At 40.6% G+C, this 15,576-nt stretch overlaps 1 long non-coding RNA gene across 1 annotated transcript in view; it reads right to left on the bottom strand.

Moving 5' to 3' along the window:
- The window catches only part of LOC140713476 (uncharacterized), a 77,896-nt gene extending 64,845 nt beyond the window's left edge, over positions 1-13,051 (bottom strand). The window contains exon 1 of the long non-coding RNA XR_012095560.1: positions 10,562-13,051. This is a non-coding gene — a long non-coding RNA (uncharacterized lncRNA). The remainder of the gene's footprint in view (positions 1-10,561) is intronic.
- Positions 13,052-15,576: the final 2,525 nt, after the last annotated feature.

Here is a 15,576-nt window from a genome sequence, read left to right as displayed (position 1 = left end):
TCTCTGTTTTGGTAGGAAAACAATGCCCAGTAGACAGAGAGAGAGAGAGAGAGAGAGTGTGTGATGTATAATCAGCAGACAGAAAACAAGTATATCTGATTTAAAAGGTTTAAGAACCATCTACTTCCTAATAGGTGGAAATCTGTTCATTTATTATAAGCTTACACTTCTCTTAGTTACATTAGACAGTAACAATGGGTCCCAAATCCCACCTGCTTGGCTTCTTTTTCCCCTTTAAATGTCTCTCCCTGGGCACCTTTACAAACCTCCAGGGCTCCTTACAACACAGTATGAATAGACCCACCTTATGCAATATTAGTAAATTATAGTCCAAACTGAAAACTTAGGAGAATGAAAGGAGCACTATTAGTAATCAGGCCACACACATAATGGGGACTGTCCTGGGAAAACTGGGATTATATTTGCCCTTATAGATATGATAACCCAAGTGTTTGACTGTCCAAGGCTCCTTCCAGTAAGACCCTGTTCAGTTAACAGCCCCTGTTAGAAAGGCAGCTCTAGGCTCATGGTGACCCTGAGCCACCAGACTGGACTTTAGTTGAGGTTGTAATAACCAAAGTTGGTAATAAGCCTGGGTTGGTGACTCTGGGAGACCCTGAGGAGGCTGGGCTTGACATGACAAGCCTGGTCAAGCAGATTCTCTCTTTGATGAATAAAAAATACTGACTAAAAGACATCGGGGGGCAGTGATTCTACTTTTTCTGCCTCCACACCATTCATATGTGGAACATACTCTCCCATTGTCAGTAATATCTGTTATTACACTGCAACAATTCTCAACTGCTGGGGAGTGGGAAGGTAAGTGGCAATACACGAATCTCCAGCTATGTCTACCAAAACTACAAATGTACACACCCTTGACCAGGTAATTCCAAGTCTAGAAATTTATCCTCCAGATATAATTGCACACTCATAAAATGATGTATATCAAAATTACTCATTGCAGTAATGTTTTACTAACAAAATGTTGGCCAAAAAAATCCCTAAATTTTGATCAACAGGGAACTTATTAAATTATGGGACATCTATAAAAATGTAAACAATAATTGTACTAAATGGAATGACCTTCAAGATACGTTAAGTGAAAAAAGGTATTAAGAATGAAACATTTGGAGAGGAGATCCACTGATTCAGTATTATCATGGAAATCTGTTGGAACCAAAGGCATACCCACATCTTTTGCATGCTTTCATAAGCTTTCTAGTAGCTTTGGTGTTTATTAAATAAAATTCCACTCCAAGAACTCCAAAATATGTAGTTGACCTTTTTCTGTTATTCCTGTTGTTTAAACCTACTTATGCAGTGAACTGAATTATTGCCATGCACAACATAATCAGTCCTCCATACTTAGGAGAAAAATGTATTATTTTGAGGATTAAAATATGTGCAATAGCACATATTTTATTCATTTGTTTCCTTATGATTTAAAGCAATTGTCAAGAAGCCTACATGATTTTAGGGTGGTGGCCTGCTTTAAATGCTGGTATGTATTCTATCATATTTCAAGTATGATTTGGAGGGTTCAATATTATTTTAACTGAACTGAGAACATGTCACAATACAACTATAATTGGAAAAACTTTTGGGGAGAGTTTTTTGCTTCTAAGCAGAAATGGTTCAAGTATGACAGTGTACAATTGCTTACTTTTATGAAATGCTTCTCTCTGGGCTATGATGTCCTGTTATAACTTTGTTATAACCATTGTTGTCTACACACACACATGCACACTACTCCTCCTTCCTCCTTCTCCTGCTCCTCTTTCTTCAGACATTTCTAAGATAATTTTTTTCCCCTGGGGGAAGATAAGACTTAAATGTTAAAAAGGGAAGAAAATATCATGGGATCTTTGTTAGAATTATAGAATATTTGTGGCTGAAATGGCTTTAGAAAACATTTGCCCAAAGATTTCATTTTATAGATAAGGAAACTGAGACTCAGAGAGCCCAAGTTACATACCCAAGGTCACACAGCTGGATGGTCAAAGGCAGGACTGGAATCCATTTCCCCTGACTCTCAGGTTGAAATACTGCAGATTCATCAGAGGGAGTAAGACTTAAAACAATTTATGAAAAAGGTGCCACTTTGAAAAGATGTTCCCTTGCTCCTGGATACCTTCTGCTGCTTCCTCCACTTCCTTATCAGTACTTTTGGTTGAGACCCATAGCCCAGACTTTTCTGTGTCCTTTACCTGCTGCTAACTTTTCTTTTTATCTTCCCCTAACTCTACTCCAATTCTTAAGTGTACTGCTGCTTCTTCCTAATAAGAAAATATTTTACAAACCTGCTTAGAACTCAAAGGAGGTCACTGGGAAATGGACTGCTTAATGCAAAAGACTAATGGTAGAAATGTAGACAGCAATGGAAGAGGAGCTTTTATGTTTTAAATTAAGTAACACAGGTTGGAAGTGGGGAGAGCTCAGTAAAGTGATTCTCAGCCTTTAAATAATGGTTTAAATAAACCATCAAGGCAACAATCAACTGCCTAACTCTTCAACCATCTGTGTATAAAGTGAAGCTTAAAATCTATAGTAAATATGAGAACTATTATTACAGGATTGCCCGTTAAACCTGTAAAACAGCTAACATTTTTAAAGTTCTTTATAGTTTATAAGGCACTCACACATCTATTATCTTCTTTGGGCCTTAACCATGTTAGCTCAGTGAGGCAATCCACATTGTTATTTACAGGTAAAAACAGAGGTTCAAAATTATAGACATGTATTCAGAGTAGAGTCAAATCTTGGTTTGAGTCTATAAATCTCATGTTCTTTTCACTTCACTACTTTATCCCCCAGAAAGCCTGACAGCTGACCTTCACAGTTTCAGAAATTATGTAAATTGCACCAAAGCAGTTTAGAAGGTTATATTAATATCATTTTAAGACAGCATTTCTTGGGTACCTGACAGATGAGGTCAGAATGTGAGGCACATGCATACATACTGGATAGAACACGGCTGGTTTTAGATGGTTCAGATATGATAGTACCCAGTTGCTTAGTTTTATTTTTATGAAATGCTTCTCTCTTGCACAATACACATCGAGATTTTATTGATGAGAGAAACTGGTATCTGTGGGAAAGTGCGCTTCCTAATTTAAAACCCCAGTAGGGGACTTGTCTACCCAATCACAAGATCTGAAGAGGATTCCTGCTCCTGTTCTTCTTAGGGCCTGGGAGAGCAAAGCTGAACAAACATTCCCTTCAGACAGCTCAGTCCCCCATCACCCAAAAAAAAAAAGAAGGGAAGGGGCTGGATTACTCATGCGCTGTTACTCTTTCCTAACTCAGATAAGTCACTCTCCCCTTGGGTAAAGTAAATGAGGCAACAGAGAGGAGCCAGGATTATTATGGTAATAGAGCTCCCTACACACAGGAGGAGACATTGGGAGTGGGAAGGCATGTTCCACCCTACTCTTAATTAGTGAAGGTTATATGACTTAATGTAGGTGAAATACTTAGGGTCTGGTATACAGTCAGTACTTGATTAATGGAAGTCTTTTAGTTTGAAATCTAGAGGCTCATTTTTGGTTCCAGCTCCTCCATTAACTCTGTGGTGATTCAGGGCAAGAGACCACATCTGTCCTGTTCACTGCTGAATCCTCGGACTAATACTAGTGCCTTGCATAGTATTGGCAATAATAATAATAGTATTTAAAAAATTAATTATCCTGTCTGAATTTGTTTCTTCATCTATAAAATGAGGAATTTGATCTTGATGACATCTAAATTTCTTCATGGCTGTAATGATATGACTTTATAATAGTTAGACTCAGTGAGTCTGATACACCTCCGCAATTTTTCTGGTTTTTAAAAAAAGACAAAAAGATTTACTGCCAACATTGACATTTAACTTTTGTATATTGAATTCTAATATTCCGAAAGGGCGATTCAAGTAGAATAGCAACATATGTATAATTCTCCAATCATGTTAGAGTTAACTATTTTTTTCGCTATCCCCCCAATATGCTGGTCAATTTTAGTGATTGTGTTAACATTTTCTTTCATTTTTAATAAAAAAACCCTCTCATTTTGGGGAGATAAAAAGTTAGTCTCTATGAGTAAAGTGTCCATAGGTATGCTGCTCTATGGTCTTTTCACTTTAAAAGTTTAGGGTTTTTAGGGAAAATTTATATTCAATGTTGCCAAACATTCAGATAATTATTTTAGAAAATAATCCTTTTCTTGCCCATTGAGCCAAAAAGCAAATCCATTCTCCAATTGTTACCATATCAGAGATCAGAAAAGGGATTCAAACGGTAATATAACAGAGCACAAAGCTAGTAAGTTGCCTAGTCTAGTCCAGATCACTTTTTAAGATGCCTTTGTGTCTTATTATCTTTACAACTGGGACCTACAAACACGGGCCCTATTATCCACTATGCAGCTAGAAAGTTAAGATGCTTCAGAACAGGGCATGCACAAAAGAGTAGAATTTAGAATTTTTTTCATTAGGAAATATAAAATTTTTATTTATATTTGAACATATTTACCAACAAAGGCAAATAGCATAAATCTAAAATGAACCTCAAAAGGCACAATGAAAAATACTGCATTAGCCATACTGAACTCAGCAACTCTGAAAGAAAAGGTTCTTCAAGACTCAGATCTCCTTTATGCCCTGCTGTTTCAGTTTGAAGTCTAAAAGACAATCTACTTTGTGTCTGACTTATTTTCCTGTCAGACAGGAACTGGAATTTGAACTTTGCTCTCCAAAAGCCAAAGGCCAACTAATTTAGAAGGAGACTCTCACAATCAATGATGGTTTCTTCTAGTTTCATTAGTTCTGTCTAAAGTGATTAAAGGATTTGATTCCCAGATAACCATGATCCTTATTGCTATTTTTACAAATCACATTAATTTCTATACTTAGTTCTGATCACTTGTGGCATTCCTGAGACAAGTCTGGATTCATGTAGCATTCCAACCCTGAGTGCCTTTTCAAGTTTCCAACAGAATCCTGTGCTGGTAAGTGATGATACCTTTATTGTAGTAGCCCCAAGGTGTGGAAGTTGTTTCCTGTGGCCTAGACTCAGCCCAACCCCTTCACTTGTTGAAACATCTGCAAATACTTTGTTCATTTCAGAGACATCTGACCACAGCTATGCTCCCATCTGGATTGCTTCCTTTTTCCTTATTGCTCATACAAAGCATCAATAATCTGGAAAGGCATTCAGTAAGAGAAACAGGGAGGGCCTAGGGATTAGAATGGGAGGTCAGTTCTTATGGGTTTTCTCTCATGCTCATTCATTAATTGATTCATTCAACCATCATCACTTATTGGGTAGTACGAGCAATGCAAATATCAACAAGCAGCAGTATCTGTCCTTAAACAGGGAAAAATATATTACATGCTACATTTATTGTTTCAGGTGGGAAATTATATTAATTAGTTTAGAGTAATAAACCATATTTACCAAGTGTCTTCTAGGAGTAAAGTTCCACAAATGCTTTAATTCTCTTATTTTTTGGTTGATATAGTATTTATGGAATATTTTACTTAACATCTTTAATCTGTCTCCCCACCTTGAAACCACATAAAAGTAAAAGCAACACTCTCAAAAGCCTTTTGTAAATAATAATCATTAATTTAAAAATCTCATAGGAATCTTTACTTAAGTGAAATGACAAACTGCATAGTACAGAGTAATAAGATTCCTTCAGATGTTTCGTTTTCTTTAGGCCTTTATGTTAAGCTACAAAATGAACTGCTTAACTATTGCTAGGAATAACCTATATTTTAAAAGGTGTGAATCCAGTTGGATCATTTCTATGCCCTTATAAGACATTAATTGCAAGTTTGTTTTATACATTTATATTATGCACACATTTGTACATTTTTAAAAGTTACATTTAAAAAGTTACATTTATGATAATCACATCATACAAAGATCTAATTAACCTGGAGTTGTTGAGCAATAATTGTACCTTCAAAGCGCCAGGAGATTTAAGGTGTATGCAGGGTGTGGCCCATCCACCCAGAATTTCAAAACCACATGGTTCTTCAGGTCCTGTTGGGGCTCATCTATCTGCACGTCTCCCCTGCAGGAGTTTGGACTAATCAGGTCACTACACCCTGACACGGCAGTCTCCAGTCTCTACCACTCATTGTTTGCAACATGATGTAATGTCAACAGACCACAGAGAAGTTAGCAACAGGGAAGGGAAAACACTTTAATCTCAAGGCCATCCCCAGGGTTCAGCAGGACATATATCCTATATCAAATTATCTGATATCAAATCCCACAAATGAGCTCGGCCAAAAGGTTGAGCCACGCTGTCTGACTGTATCATGTTCTCTAGTTGCAATGCAAGACTGAGGCAATCTGTTGTGAGCTGACAATTCTTTCTGTTTGCTAAAATTGAAAAGGCAAGTTGTTGTCTATCGTTGCTTTGCTTTCTTTTTGCTGCAAAACATTTCACACAGCATCATCATGCCTTAGCTAGTCTTCATTTATCTAGATACTAGACATCTTGGAAGCTGATAGGGGTTGGTTCACTTCTTCAGCCTTGCCTTCTCCTCATCCCCCAATGTTCCCTGTCTGGCAACTCATAGCAGAACAATGCTATTAAATACAACAGGAAAATACATGCCAAAGGGCAGACAGGGGTTAGATGCCTGAGAACTCTGAAGAATAAAGAGAGCTACTATGGCCCCGTGGTGCTTTTGTTCAAGATGCCCCTACCTTGGGAGGATGCAAAACACCTGTGTTGGCAGATGAAGCCAGGTCTGGAGTTTAATGCCTACCTACCCCCTCCACCCAGCACCACCATGCAGCTAGCAAACTGCACGAGTGCCTATGACTCTGGTAAAAATGATACACATAGACTTAATATGATGGCAGAGAGAATTAAGAAACATGAGGCCAACTTTAATGGGGAGAATGATGGAAAGCAAAGTATTGTATGCTTTTGTCTAATGATTTTCTAAACAGGAAACCTTGATGAAGGACTGGTATCTGCCTTCTGATTCCAGTTAAAACTGCCTACCACTGTTCTGCCTTCAACTCTCTTTCCAGAAAGCCCCTCTGTCACTACTTTTCCAATCCCTCTTAAGGACCCTCCACCAAGAGCTTAGAACAGGAAAGAGTTTACACAAAGATGCACACAGTGCATTACTGTTCCTAAAGTAACGTGCATTAAATAGAGAACAAAAACATTTAAACATGAAGTAATCAGTTTTGTCTGTTCTCTGCTCTATCTCCAACACCTAGACCAATGTCTGATACACAGTGGGGCTCTTAATATGTTGATTGTATCTCTAGACTTTCATTTGGCAATAGAAAATTATACCAAGAAGGTCCCTTATCTTCAAGATTCCATGCATCAAGTTAAGAAAAGTCACCAAAAGTTAGTTTTCTCCTATACACTTCATACACCAGAGGTCTCTGCTCTCAGAAAATATCATCACCACAAATACTACTGTAATAGTATTTAACTACATAACAGTATATTAATACTATTATTATAGTAGTATACATATTACTAATCACTATATCATTATTAATTATATATGCATATTATTAGTGAAGTATAGTAGTGATTAAAACTTCCATTGCACATCATGAAATATTGGTACAACGATGAAGATTCTATAAGTCAAATATTTTATATAAAGGTGCAATCTCCTATACTGTATTTCAGTACTTGATGGACTACATACAAATGAAAAAAATTGGTGACACTACTGTATTTAAAATCTATACTTTTGTAATTTTACATGTGGGTTGTCCTAACAGTGGTGTATTAATTTATAATAGTTGAACGTATCATCCTCCTCCAAGGATCTCGAAGCACCTGTAGTAAGTAAGGAATAGTTCCCTCTATACCTCTGCCAAGGTAGGTATGTTGTAAGCATTATTTCTACCATACCAAGATCACACATGAGTCAGTGGCAGGGCTGGCACTACTCACTCATGACCCTTTAGTTCACAGATCTAACCATTAGAGTACTGCCTACACATTAATTCATTCCTTTCTTCATTCATAATATTAATTTGATGCAGTTTGCTAGGCACTAAGGATCAACTCCTTATTTCCTACTGAACTCACATTATATGAACATGACGATCTGTAAAATAAATAAATAAAGTAAAATAAAATAATTCTGCCCTGGGCATAGTGGCTCATGCCGGTAATCCCAGCATTTTGGGAGTCCAGGTGGGAGGATCGCTTGAGCCCAGGAGTTTGAGACCAGCCCAGGCAACACAGGGAGCCCTTATCTCTACAAAAAAAAATAAAAAATCACCACGGTGTGGTGGCGCGTCTGTGATCCCAGCTACTGGAAAGGCTGAGGTGGGAGGATCGCTTGAGCCTGGGAGATAGAGGCCGCCATGAGCCCTGACCATACCACAGCACTCCAGCCTGAGCAACCAAACAGACCTTGTTTCAAAAGAAAAAAAAAAAAAAAAACTGATAAAAATTTTAAATTCACAGCAGAGCTTTTTCTGTACCTGGTGATTAATCCTAATTGTTTTATAGTAACATACCTATCAGTGAACCAAATGTATACTAAGGAAATGACTGAAATACAGAATTTTAAAAATACGCTCTTATGGCCAGGCGCGGTGGCTCACGCCTGTAATCCCAGCACTTTGGGAAGCCGGGGGGGGGGGGGGGGGGGGGGGGGCGGATCATCAGGTCAGGAGATCGAGACCATCCTGGCTAACACAGTGAAACCCCGTCTCTACCCCCCAAAAAAAAAAAAATTAGCCGGGCATGGCGGTGTGCGCCTGTAGTTCCAGCTGCTGGGGAGGCTGAGGCAGGAGAATGGCGTGAACCCTGGAGGTAGAGCTTGTAGTGAGCCGAGATCGCGCCACTGCACTCCAGCCTGGGTGATAGAGTAAGACTCCATCTCAAAATAAATAAATAAATAAATAATAAATAAATAAATAAATAAATAAATAAAGATATACGTTCTTACGTTATAGATGTTATTTGAACTGTAATCCCAGCACTTTGGGAGTCCCAGGTGGGAGGATCGCTTGAGCCCAGGAGTTTGAGACCAGCCCAGGCAACATAGGGAGCCCTTATCTCTACAAAAAAATAAAAAATTAGCGCGGCGTGGTGGCACACCTGTGATCCCAGCTACTGGAAAGTCTGAGGTGGGAGGATCGCTTGAGCCTGGGAGATAGAGGCTGCCATGAGCCCTGACCACACCACAGCACTCCAGCCTGAGCTGGAGTCTGTCTCTAACATGAGGCTTTTTGATGCTTGCCCGCACAGCTAATACTTGCGTTTTCTGTGTCTAATTAGAAGTTTCCGCTGGGTATTATTGTTGAGTTGGTACAAGATGTTCAAGACCATGAAAAGATGAATGTAATAGCTTCCTCATGGACTGCATTTTTTTTTCAGTTCCTTTTTCCTTTTAAGTAATCTGTTTGTACCCTGACTCTTACTGAATTCACAATTATTCCTCTTGCCAAACCATGCTTCTAGACTTGACTGTATAAATTAAATTTCATGCACGCATATGTAAGCCGTGTGTACTGCCTGTTAAACTAAGTAATATAAACAAATTGAAGGCACATTTGAATGACGTTTGAATTCCGTGTTAGTTTTTAAACAGTTATCTACCGGGCAAAGTGTAAGAGACAACCATTAACAGAGGTGATTTTCAGTGTGCTTCTTGAAAGCCCATTTACTCATAGAATCCAGCCTCCTAACTATGCAAGTTGCATTTTGTATGGTTTTCTTCTCCGGCTCCCCACCCTCTTAGATAGTTCTGACGCCCTCACCGGTGACCGCCTGGAAGGGGCTGATCCACCCCCACCTCCCTCTGCTGGAGAGAAGCGCGGGGCGCCTGCGGCCACCCGGCCAGAGCCGGCGCTGCGCTGCGTGACTGGCTGCATGTCTCAGCCCCGACGCTGTGGTTATTCAAACTGATCTCATCGCAGGTCGTCACGACACGCCCTTCCCCTCGCCTGCACGCGGCGTGGCGTGAGAGGGGCCTTGGCAGCCAGCGCACCCACCCCTGATCCTTCGAGGCCCACGATGAAGCTCATCCTACTTGCAATAATGGCCCCGGTCTCATTCTTCAAAAGACGGCGCCCAGTCGTCAACAAAGAATCTAACCTACACAGCGCCGGCCCTCGCTCCTTTCAGCCTCAGAGAGCGCTGCCCCTCACTGCCCCCCAGCGCACGTCTGGAGGCTGCGCCGGGTCGCTGGGGTCAGCCGCCCGGTAACGAAAGTCGCCCCCAGCGTGCCCCTGGCGTCAGTGCACGCCGGGCTCCCGGCTCCAGGCAGGCGGGGTGAGGCAGCGAAGGCCACTCGCTGGGGACCCCTTCCCGGGTCTCCTAGCCCTGGGCGGGCTGCCCCCGCCCCCACTCCCGCCCCTGCCCCTGCCTGCGAAATCCAGGCAGTGCGCGAGGCCGCCTTGTTGCTCTCGTCGCCCGGCCAGGGCCGTCCGACGGAGCGGGCAGGGAGCAGGCGCCGAGGAGGCCGACTCCCCGCCCGCTGTCCGCTTCTCCCACGTTTCGCAGCCTGAGGTGTTTGCTGTATATCAGGAACGGACACTTTTCGGCGTCAAAATGAGGGCGTCACCTGCTCGAACTAAAGTCGACGGAGGGCGTCGGGGGCCGGAGGGAATATGGATTCCTCGCCGGATTACGCGGCGGGGTCGGCACGCGAGGCAGGCTCTGGGCGCACTAGGAAGCCCGAGCGTGCACAAAAGCGGCGGAAGCAGGCGGCGGGGGCGGGGCCGGCGGGCTGCAGGCACGCAGGCGGCGCGGCGGCCTGGGGTTGCGTGACCTGCTGAGCTGCGGTCGCACGCACTTCGTGCTTCAGGCAGCCGTTGCCGGGCGGGAGGTGCAGGTGCTGGAGGGCGGCGCCCGGCTTCCACTTTCAAAACACCGCCGGGGAGGCAGTCACGCTATATTTCTGGGACTGGGAGTGAGTTCACCGGGGGAGGACACGGCGTCCCCTTGTTATCAGAACGTGGGTAACATTCGGTAATAAAACGCGCTCGGACAGGATATATTAAACGAATTGGGAACCGGAGCTGCTCTTTCCATAAGCAATCAAGCTGGGGAAACTTTCCAAGGAAAGCTTTAAATTGCGATGCATGGTGCACAAGTGTGGTTCGTGTGACATGCTTACAGAGAAAGGAACCAGAGCAAAGACGGTGGCTTTGGGACGAAATTTCTGTCCACTCTTCACAAAGACTAATTACAGAGTCGTGATTTGGGGCATGCTCCCATTCCTCCCGGAAGCTTTCTTTGCAGTGTTTATTTTAAAATCAGAGGTGCCTGATCTCGTTGGCATACTAACTTCAGAGACCTCATTTATATGGTGACTCGAAAGCCCCAAGGACATAAAAAAGGTGCCGCGTTTTAAGACGCCAGAATCTAAGTTCCTTCTCAAGATCATGTGAGCAAAAAGGGTTTTGCCCGCCCGCACAGATATCTATTTACATAATGTTTGTAGATTTGCAGATAAATCAAGTTTAGAGGGCGAAACAAAAAATGTTAACACCACGATAGTTTTAACACAAAAGCACCCAGTCCAACTGGAAGTTTGGGAAATTCCACATTAGTTTATTTTCTATGCACTTAAACTTTGATTTGGTGAATCTATGCTCACTTATTTCCCTATTATGAGTCGTAGGCCTATGGTGCCTCGTTACACACACATTTATTTTTGTGATACATGTAACATTATAGGAAAGGGGGTATTCTCTAGAGTTAGAATAGACACAATAAACTCGTAGGAAGCTTTCTTAAAAATACATATTCTCAGCTTACGGCATGTGGGAAAAAGAGAGCAGGATTCACTAATTTTAAAATGTTCTCCCAGCTGACTCTGATTCTCACATAAGTATATGTGGGATTTTTTTTTTTTTTTTTTTTTTTCCTGGTCTGCCCAGCACACTTACTTTCTTCTGGGACAGAACTGCCTACCCTTCCTGCCTGGATTCTGCTTCTGCCTTTACTCTTCTAGAATGTAGTTAGAAAGGGTCAGTGTGTGTGGCCTTGCCTACTTGGTCCCCACAGTTGGTCGAGAGGCATATACCTGACTCAAGCTGAGCCAATGGCAAACAACACTTGACTCCTCCTGGCCTAGGTAATTTGGTTAAAAAGATTGCATATCATTCAAGGTGTGCCAAAGAAAGTCATTTCCTGGCAATTTTCTAACAGGAGGTAGGAATAGATGCCTTCTCCCTGGTTCCTTTTGGTGACAAAATTGGACCATCAGCCACCACTCCTCTGCCATGTGCGGAGACTGCCAACAATAAAAGAAAATGGAACCAACTTTCATTAAATGGTAGATTCTAAGGGCTGAGCCTTTTTATGGCTTTCGCAACTTTCACATTGCTATCTGAGATTCTCAAAGCAATACTGGCTCCTGCTTTCCTGAAACTTGATTGTTTACCTCTTTTGATTCTATGAGAAGAGATATATATTTATAGAAATAATAAAATGTACATTTAGAATGCTGTTTAGAATACTGTGGGTTTTTTTTTTTTCTTGTAGTTATAACACTTTTTAACTTGCTTTTTTTCACAGAACAATTTATTGGGACATTCTACCACATCAGCAAAGAACCACATCATCATTTCTAACAGCTGCACACTCTTGTTTGAGTAAATCAATGTATCTCACGTTTTAGTATTTCCTATTTTTAAACATTTTAAGACTGTGGTGAACGCTGAATATATGTGCTAATAAGAAAGAATTTTCCTAAAGCCTCCAGCAAACGTCTCTTGGAACTTCTAGTCATAATTGGATCATAGATGCATTTCTGATTTAATCACTGGTAAAGGGGAAGGTGCTAACAGAGTTGATATAATCTGAACTCACTTCTGGACTTGGACTGATTCATGTGTGCTTGGGGTAGGATGGGGGGAGGGCAGTACAGAGGTCTGAATTCCTGAACAAAAGGAAGGAGGAGGATCACATGTCACCTCTAACCGTTTTGAACATTTCAAAGGGTTTAAAACATAATAAATGTTCTAATTTTTCACCCAAACAGTAGTGTTTAAGATTGCTAATTGCTCTACATCATTGCCAAACAGGGCTACTGTAATTATTTTAATATTTTTCATGTGTTTGATAGATCTCATAAAATGCTTGATATTTGATATCAGTAGTTCCTAAGGAAATATCTTTAAGATGATTTGGAACTCATTTAATGGCATTAAAAACACTATTAATGGAGGCAGAATAAAATGACAGAAAAATTTTTATACTTTGTTTCCTGTAAATTCAGTAGCTACCTAAAATAATAGGTATAGAAACATTAACTTCGTCTTTACAAAGGGAGAATGAAATCACTTTTACCAATCACTTGTCAAAACAAATGTGAGTTGGATTCTTGGATTCTTCATTAGAATCCTATGAAAATCTCAGAAATGAAGCAATAATTTCACTAAACAAGCAAATAATAAAGTACAAAAGTTGTTTTTAAGTGTATAAGGCAGTTATCAATATTCAGTCTTTGAACTTACTAGCATTTATTAAGTGCTTATTATGGACCATTTATTGGATGCTGAGTTTAATAAAGGGAATTTGGTTAATTTACATTACAGAATAATCTCTTTAAGAGCTATCAGTACCACGTTTTGAGCATCAAATTCATTACAAGAGTGTTAAGTTAGTGCCATTAGAGCTTTATTCTTTTTTTTTAAATTGAGACAGAGTCTCACTCTGTTGCCCGGGCTGGAGTACAGTGGCACGAACTCGGCTCACTGCCAACCTTCACCTTTGGGTTCAAGCGATTCTCCTGCCTCAGCCTCCCAAGTAGCTGGGATTACAGGCATGAGCCACCGTGCCCAGCCTATTTTGTTTTTTAAAAATATAATAATGTAATAAATACTAAGTTGTATTTGGCACATAGTACAGTTTTGGATAAAAAGCTCTTATCAGTAGTGAACTTACCACAGGAAATACCTTTACAATAATGAAAGGTTTTGCTGTAATGCTTGACTTACTGTTAATATTTGAGGATATTTATCATTTAAAGGCCTAACTTGTCTCATCGGAAATTTTGTTCAATAATTATATTCTCAGGGCTAAAAAGAATTCAGCACACAATTTATTCCTGCACAGATGACAAAGCATTTGAACTGAAGAGAAATGCTATTTAAACATTGTGACATTTATTTTATTAGGTACTCAAGTTTACGCTGTACGTATGATGGATTTAAAAAGATACAGAACTTAAACCCACAAATAGTATTTTGTGGTCTAAGCCACCTCCAGACTAGAGTTATTTGTGGTTCAAAATATGCCAAGCAACTTTTTAAAGCAGTTTAAAACTTTAAATGTTAATAATGTTGATAGCAGTTTTAACAAACATAAAATGTTATTAAGAAAATCCAATCCACATCTTGGTGGGAACAAAATGTGTTAGGGTAAGTAAAACAAAGCAAGTGGTCCCTTGTGGCTGTTTTTGAAAACGAAGCGACATCAGAAAAGTCATGAAGACAGTAAGTGTAAGACAAAGTTAGGTTTACAGAATTAAATACTTTTTGGATATTTACATGTTACTAATCCACTATAGGCTGATGTCCCCTGGGTAGTAGCTGGCTGGCAGAGTCAACTAACACTGTATGTGAGGCCCAAGTGCTTCCTCTTATATTGGGTCCATTTACACGTCTGTGCTTATGTTAGGCCATGCTCTCAGCCATTTCCATTATTTGTGTGAAAATAAACAATAAGTAGGATCTGACTTGAGTTATGTTTGGAAGGGTTCTCAATTGGATGAGACATTGTGTACGAAGTGCCTGGCAAATAGAAAGTGCCCAATAAGTATTAGCTTTTCAAAAATGTTAGGTTTTTTTCTTTTGTGCACTTGCGCTGGATGGAACCCAGAAATAGCAGTGAAAGCTGTGGTTGCTTCCAACCTGCGAGGCCCGTTTGTAACTATTTAATTCCCATTTTTGAGGGGACAGAGTTGTACTGGGTTCTGGTTTGCAGGATGAAAATAAAGTTGGGGCTAACTGTAATTTTGCCATGCTCCCTTTGTACAGTTTTAAGCTCGCTTTAAAATTAGCAATCTTGGGCCAAGCGCAGTGGCTTACGCCTGTAATCCCAGCACTCTGGGAGGCCAAGGAGGGTGGATCACAAGGTCAGGAGTTCAAGACCAGCCTGGCCAACATGGTGAAATCCCATCTCTACTAAAAATACAAAAAATTAGGCATGGTGGCAGGTGCCTGTAGTCCAAACTACTAGGGAGGCTGAGGCAGGAGAATCCCTTGAACCTGGGAGGTGGAGGTTGCAGTGAGCCGAGATCATGCCATTGCACTCCAGCCTGGGTGACAGACCAAGACTCCGTTTCAAAAAAAAAAAAAAAAAATGCAATCTTGGATAGAGTTCCTACATTGTTATCAGAATTTCAGAATTGCAGGCAACATACCTCTTGTACATGCTTTTCATGGGTGGGGGGGAGGAAGAAACAAAGGAGGAAGCTTAAAACTACTTTTTGAAGTGAATAAGAAGAACAATTCCTTGATGGATACATATTTACATATTTTATGTAAATTCACAACAGTAACAAAAGCACAGACACTGTGTCCTCATAAACCAACAGGAAGTTCTGCAGACCATGTGGAAAGCCCT

The sequence above is a fragment of the Chlorocebus sabaeus genome, chromosome 15 (genome assembly GCF_047675955.1).
Source record: "Chlorocebus sabaeus isolate Y175 chromosome 15, mChlSab1.0.hap1, whole genome shotgun sequence".
In the NCBI taxonomy this organism is placed as follows: domain Eukaryota; kingdom Metazoa; phylum Chordata; class Mammalia; order Primates; family Cercopithecidae; genus Chlorocebus; species Chlorocebus sabaeus.
Note: the sequence above shows the minus strand (reverse complement) of the source record. Positions and strands in the feature narration are given on the sequence as shown.